The sequence below is a fragment of the Acanthopagrus latus genome, chromosome 18, assembly GCF_904848185.1.
Source record: "Acanthopagrus latus isolate v.2019 chromosome 18, fAcaLat1.1, whole genome shotgun sequence".
NCBI lineage: Eukaryota > Metazoa > Chordata > Actinopteri > Spariformes > Sparidae > Acanthopagrus > Acanthopagrus latus.
Window position 1 is genome coordinate 17,194,905 of NC_051056.1, and position 7,284 is coordinate 17,202,188.

The 7,284-nt window shown below is 39.3% G+C and overlaps 1 non-coding gene across 1 annotated transcript; it reads left to right on the plus strand.

Annotated features, from left to right (window-relative positions):
• The first annotated feature begins 6,089 nt into the window (after window positions 1-6,089).
• trnay-gua lies at window positions 6,090-6,178 on the plus strand. Its single transcript is given in 2 exon segments — window positions 6,090-6,126; window positions 6,143-6,178. It is a non-coding gene; the product is annotated as a tRNA-Tyr (tRNA).
• Window positions 6,179-7,284: the final 1,106 nt, after the last annotated feature.

Below are 7,284 nucleotides of genomic sequence, written 5' to 3' on the forward strand. Positions count from 1 at the left end.
TGTTTTTGACTATTAGGCCTGACATGAGCCTCGGATATTCCCCTTTCAAATCTAATCACACAAAACTGAGCTTTGACTTCGCCAGAATATACAGCCAACTTCTGCCATTAGAGAAACGACTGAACGCTGGAGAAAATATGTTTCAGAAAATACCAGGCGGCATTTTGATCAGTAATGGGAGCGGCTGCATAAAATAAAAAAATAAAATAAAATAAAAAAAGACGGCGGCGCTTTCCTTTGACAAAGCTGTCTCAGACACTTGTGTTTACAACGGGAGTAACAGCAGATTAGGGCGTTTCTGTGTCAAAATCCACCCATTAAACAGACAGTCACTTTTTTTTTTTATTATCCCTGTCCTCAGCTTTTTAAACCACTCACTGTACTGTAGGAATTTAGACTGCGCTGTAAAAAGGATTCACTCTCTAATTCCTGTTTGATATGTAAAATAGCAACTCTATCAACATAGGAAGCGAAATGTGCGGAGCAAATTTACATTTCCTGGCAGCAAGACATGGGAGGAAAAAAAAACAAAACAATCACAGCGCTCAGCGGTACACTGTACCTTCCTGCAGGTTACTGCAAGTGTTTCAGTAACAATTACGTGATGTGTTGTGTCCTTCCCGCGTTTTCATATTTGATGCTTCAGGCCGCCGAAATGCTTAAAGCAGAGAGCGGATGAGTTGAACGGTGATTAAGACAAAGAGAGGCCATCTCTCATTCTGCCAATACTTGTTGTAGCACTAGTGTGACTAACAGCAGGGCTGAATGTCTTTTGTCAGTAAATGAGAGTTTAATACGTTGCACCATGGAGATGGGACGTAGAGTGTGTGGCCCCTGCTGTTTCCTTCATCAATGCCTTGGCTTGTCACAGACCGCACCGCATGAATCCGGCTCTCATCTTCAGTGACAGGAGTCTGAAAGAGCACAAACCTGCCTCTCTTTCAGCAGCCTCCCAAATTGCTCTCCAGTGTTCATTCATCAAGACCGCTCGACTCAAAGTTACCTAAAGGTACAAATCTCCATTAATATTCTCACGGACTGGAAAGGTCATTTGTCTTTTTTCCATTAAAGGAAACTGACTGTCCCCTAAAAATTAATGACTTACAATTATTTCCAGCTGTTTTGGTGTGATGAAAGCACTGATCGAGAGGGCTTTTTTTTTTTTTTAGAATATCAGGTGAAAATACATTCTGGATGTGACCAGTTTTCAGGGTGTAGGACTTGAAGAACTGAACCCTGTAGGGCTGCCTGTGATGATGAGTCATAGAGACTTAAACTTAACTATAAATGTAAAAGTACTAATTTATCACATGGTTGCATACTCGCAGTGCAACATCATATAAATCTTACTTTGTTCAAGCAAAACTGTATTTTTATTCCCATGATTTCATCCTCTAACTTAGCTAATTACCCAACCCAAACTAACATGATACATATCCGGGAAGGTTAGAGATAACTAACTATCTAACTCAAAATTGTCCTTAACTTAGAGACAAGTTGTCCACAACTGTCTGGACAACTATACATTAACAACTGAATTTACAAGAGTAAGTAAGAAAGCAAAACTTTCTCATCTCAAGACGCAAGTCTTTAGGATGGTAGGATTTTGAAATTTTGCTTGCTGGTCCTACGGTGAATGTTCATTTCAACAGTTGCACTTTGCAAACCTGAGTGAATTCTTATCAAATATATAGTTACACTTGTCTTTGGTCAGTCAGGCTTCTAGTCTGTTCACCAGCTTACATGATAACCCTCATTAAATTGAAAGAGAGGATTTGTGTAAGGCTGTATATCACACAGATTAAGTCTACAAAACAGCAAATTCGGCATCATTAACCTGAGTAAACCTTTGACCACGACCAACAAGGGCCACCGTAGTGAATGTCCATAAAGACTGTTGTAACCAGAAACATAAATGGCCAAACGTCTTAACCTTTCATTCAACTGTCACAATGCTTAAAGCAGAGAGAATGCTGACGCCATACTTGAGCGTGTCATGTCCTGACAAACATCAGGCCTGGGATCTGGTCGGGGTTAGTTTTTTTCTTTGCACGGCATCAGCTTGGGTCAAGTTCAGGTTTGGTTATTTTTAATACAGAAATGATGTCCTCTTCCTACTTTCTGGCTGCAAATGGTGTGCATCAGTGTGTGTCATGAGTACAAGTAGGACATGCAGTGCCCCATAGCAAGAGATATTCTACTATGATTTAACTGGTCTCAGTAATGTAGTGAGCAGTGTTGGTGGTAGTACCGTACAAGGAAATAATCTAATCATAACAACTTCTGTCTGTACGTCCTCTTTGTCTAATCAATCAAATTAGTGATAGGAACACATGATACCATGACTTTCTCCAGTGTACTTGGAAACTATAATGAAACATATTTGCGTGATTCTGGCCATCAATAACGTTTAAATGACAAAGGGGTCACCCATATTTATCAAATGCCTGTGTTCCCCTCCTCCCCCTTCCTGTCCCTCCCACGCAGCTTTAAGCCTGTTTGTGCTTCACCATCCTTGTTAAAACAGTCGTCGCAGAGTTAGCACAGAGCGTAGCAACGTAGCAACATTTGTTTTTAAAACGGTAAACTAGTTTTGACACGGGACTGTGACCAGAACAGAACCTTAAGCGAGAGGCAGTGTCATTATCACTCGAGTGAGTTTTTTTTTTTTATTTTTTACACAGCTTTAAACCCCTCTTACAAATGGAGCCATCAGATAAAGCGGGAGACATATCAAACGGGGGCTGACATGGTTTCTTTGAAGTAAATGATGAAAGGTCTCAGAAGAGTCACATTTTTCTTTTGATGGATTATATAATGATAATTACAGATGTCAGAGTTGATCGTGGACATGCGCGGTTTATAATCACAGCTTAAACACTTGACGCATTACAATGTCCAAGGATGGCGGGGGTGTGTGGCGCTTCGTATCGCGTGTCATAAAGTAAGTCTTTGATCTTCAGGAAAACTATGCACCAGTTATCATACGTCTATAGAGGAGGAGGGAAAATTGAATGAACGCTCCGGCAAAGTCAGTCAATCACATCAACCTACTAGAAGTGAATGTGAATTTGAATAAAATACTGCTGCAGCTTTACAGTCATAGCATATGAAACCCAGCAGCTACAGGCGTTGTGCATTAAGTTTGACAAACAGTAAGATAAACCGAACAACCTCCAAGCACAACATATGGTGATACACTCCATGAGATTGCTAGGGCTATTTCTAGTATTAAGCTTTGAATGTAGCGAGCCAATTAGGTGGTATATGTGCATTTACTGACATACCGTGTCCTCGCTATAGATGCTCTGTTTGTCAAATGGAATGTATTTTTATATCCTGTCATGTATCGCCACGTGTTTAAGAGGCCAAGTTAGCCGCCTTTGCGCTGGATTGCAAAGCGCCACGTACTGTAAGATCGGCGGAGCGAGGCTCACCTAAAATAAGGACGTGCATTCAGTGCCCAGAGAGTGACATCACTTTTGAATTTGTACCAAGTTAGAGCCGGTCCAACTTTGGAAATGTATTCTTGCCATTCCCTGAGGGACGTGGAACACAAAAGGCCCCCGTGAAGAAAATTAACATTTTTCACAGTTCGTTGAGCTCATTTAAATGAATCAAAAGATGCAACTGACTCATTTTCATATAGTATGGCGAAACTAATGCCAAGCACTGCTCGGTATTAGGCCCTACTGTATTTACATTGTCATGAAAAAATGCAGTATCAAAGCGAGCTGTGGAGGGATTTTTTTGGGTTATATGTCAGGCTTCAAATTCAGGTCTACACATACAGTGGTACTCTTAAGCTGCAATGATACCTATAATACAATTTCACCAGAATGTAAATACTAAAGTAGTTAGAAGTCACCATATCTATTTTAAAGCCTTGTTCCTTTGGGTGGAGCATATCCACCTTAAGGTTACAATAAACATAGTGAGATTTTGCTCACCAGGTTTTCCTAAACAACATTTTTATATATAAAACAAGTGAATGCACTTTTTTTTTGGTTACTATGTGAGAGATATGCCTTTATTTAGATGTTCCAATTATAGCTACTTTTCTTTAGAGGTGCAGTATGTAAAAAATGTCCACCTGTTGAATTTATACTCACCAAAAAAGGGCAGCATAATACCAGACTAACTGCATAACGATGTTAACTGTATTCTATTCATTCGAAACTGCTATTAGCATTTTTGCTAATAGCAGGACTACTGGGTGAGTGTTTGTGTTTACACCTTTAGCATAGGAGCTTTAGGGCAAGCTCTCAGGGCAAGCCGGTCAGCATGCTAATGTAGATGTCTTTGACATGACATCAAAAACTTATGTTTCTTCGCATTCTGTTGATAATTTCAGTTGATTTTTGCATGTTTAAAAGCACAAATGTTACATTTTGCACCTTAAAAAGAAATATCTCTAATTTTTTTAATTATTGTCTATGAACGTCGATTTCACAATCTGATCGTCTTTTTGGTAATAGCTTTATAAGAAAGCCGCTCTATGTGCAGGATGACTCCTCTTGTTTTTGGGTTGGGTTCTGATGGGAATAGAGGTTTCAGTAAATTTTGAATATAATGTGTCATATATTCTTATGACTGATGCTTATAGTGTAAAATAAAAATTGCATGTCGTAAAAATTGTAAATCAATGTCCTCCTGAAGCTTGTTTGAACTATTTTTAGCTATTTTGTAATTATCTCCATTAATCTGAAGTTCTTAAAAAGCAGTCCAAAAGAAGCAGCTTGTTTAATTCTCTTCAAGGTTCATGTCACCGTTTGATTTACAGCATATTTGGAGTATTTTGCATAGTCTCGGAATATTGCCACCGAACCAATCCCATGAAAAGTTATTTCCCTTGGAGGACCATTTATTTAGTCAAGGCCGGAGTAGTTTAGCGGGATGGCTTTCATTTCACGGTTCATACTCTCAATGTGATTAATAAGTAAAATGCTGTTGAAGAGAGAGAAAAGCCGTCATTCAATCCTATCTTCCTGGGATGGGTAGGAGGACAGAATATCCTGGGGCATTAGGAGCTGTTGTCAATCACTGCACAGAAATCAGCATATTTGGATCTGGTCTGACTACTTCCACAGCTAGTTAGAGTAAGACGGGAAATACATTACTGTAGATGTAACATCAGTTTAGTATTGTAAGTTAGTGCCACACTGGATTCTCTGCAGGGTTTCTTCTTTTTTTCTTCTTCTTCTTTTATTTGAACTTTGGTGGTGAATTATGATGTGTGACATTTGTTAATTGATTTAATAACAAAACACTGGTTCCTCTGAGAACTTAATTAGTTGGGACACGATTTCAGTCACTTTCTCTGTAACCTTGTGAGCTGCGGGGCTGCTGGGTGCCTCGAAAACTACTGGATTGTAATTTGCTGAAAACTATAGATACATAGAGTGTAAGTGTGTAATGTGTGTCGCGAACACAAGCAACACGCTGTTAATTCATTATTTCACCTTGGGTTCTCATTTCTGTACCCAACTGGATCACAGTAAAATAGGTACGGCACATTTTTCTTTCTTTTTTTTTTTTTGCATTAAAATGAACACGTGAAAAAGCCTATTTCTTAGTACTTTCTGAATTATGTATTTGGCAAATATTTACAAATGTTAAATTAAGCATTTAACAAACCATTAACCATTAACATATTAAAAGATAAATCACTGACTGTGTATTTGTTGCTCTCATCTGTAGACTTTATCCATACTGCTTGCGTAGGTGGTGAAAGAGGTTAGTGTAGTTTGAGTCTGATCGGTGTTAACTGTGTAACTGTGGCAGGAGCTAGCGGGGCTACTCCCAAACTACTTTAGTCTACTCACTTTAGGTCTCTTTTCCCCCAAACGTTTCTAACTGCAACCACACCGGCTTGTCTCTCCCTGTATTTGTCTGATCTGTTGATTTTCTCGGTCGGCAGTATGTTTTACAAAGTCTGCCAAAAGAAACGTGCGTTTTCAAAACCGCAGATGATCCACGTGTAGCCTGCCAAGACAAATGAATCAAATTTGGTCCGAATAGCATCAACCAGGTGTCCTTGCAAGCCCTTACACAACAATAACATTCGTCCTTTCAACAGCTCAGGTGTCCCTTCGATAGCTCAGTTGGTAGAGCGGAGGACTGTAGAGGCATCACTGCTGAAATCCTTAGGTCGCTGGTTCGAATCCGGCTCGAAGGAGACAAATTTTGGGCGGCTGTGGCTCAGGGGTAGCCTGGTCTGCATGTTGAAGTGTCCTTGGGCAAGAACCCCAAATTGCTCCTGATGTGCTGTTTGGCAACTTCAGTGCCAGCCACTGCCATCAATGTAGGAATTACTGTAAGTCGCTCTGGACCAAAGTGTTTGCTAAAGGTAAATAACATACTGTAGGTATGCCAACTTTAAAAAAGGGAAGTTTCTCCAAGATGAGTGCTTTTGTTTTGTTTTGTTTTGTATTTAATGTCATTAAAGAGTCGACGCTGCTGAGTGGTGCTTCCTGTCTTCTCTTACTCACTACTACTCACAACATCGCTGTAACGGGTGTTATTGCAGAGCAACGAAAAGTTTCGAATTGCAAGTCCATTTAAATAGTAAACAATACATCTTTTCTTTTGCATCAAATGATTTATGTTATCATGTCATCACTAAAGTAATCCTATTCTATTCTATTCTATTCTATTCTATTCTATTCTATGTTGCACTGGCACACGGCTGTTTATTAAGCCCTAACTCTAAGCCACAAAACCCCTAAAATGTCTCTCAAGCATGTACTATATGTCCACTCATTACATTTTACTCCTTATAATAAATGGTATGTCCTGACATGCACACTCATCAGCTTTATAAACACGGCCATATGCACATAGTGGGGATTAATAATGCACCTGGATGAAAAGCAAAAAGTATTATTCACCAAATATATACTTACATTGCTATAATAAAAACAAAAAAAAGTAAAATACAGGGTACAACTACCTGTAGTTGAACTTACTTCACAAGATACAAAGACAAAAAAAACAATTACTGAGTACAGTATGTTGATCTAATTCATATTTCATAATGATTCACGTTCGCTGGCCGGCTGCTTTGATACCAACCTGTGTTTTGTTTTTTTTATAGCTGCCTCCCTCAGCACTTTCTCTCCGCCACTTTAGAGGACATTGTCACCGTAAACCATGTGCAGCGCTGAATATCAAGCTCCATCTATAAAACTACATGAGCCGGGAGTAACAGTCAACAAAGTATGGGCTATGTGTGTTAAAATAAAGAAAATCTGCATGCACAGGAAGGTTCGTGTAAACGGCTGA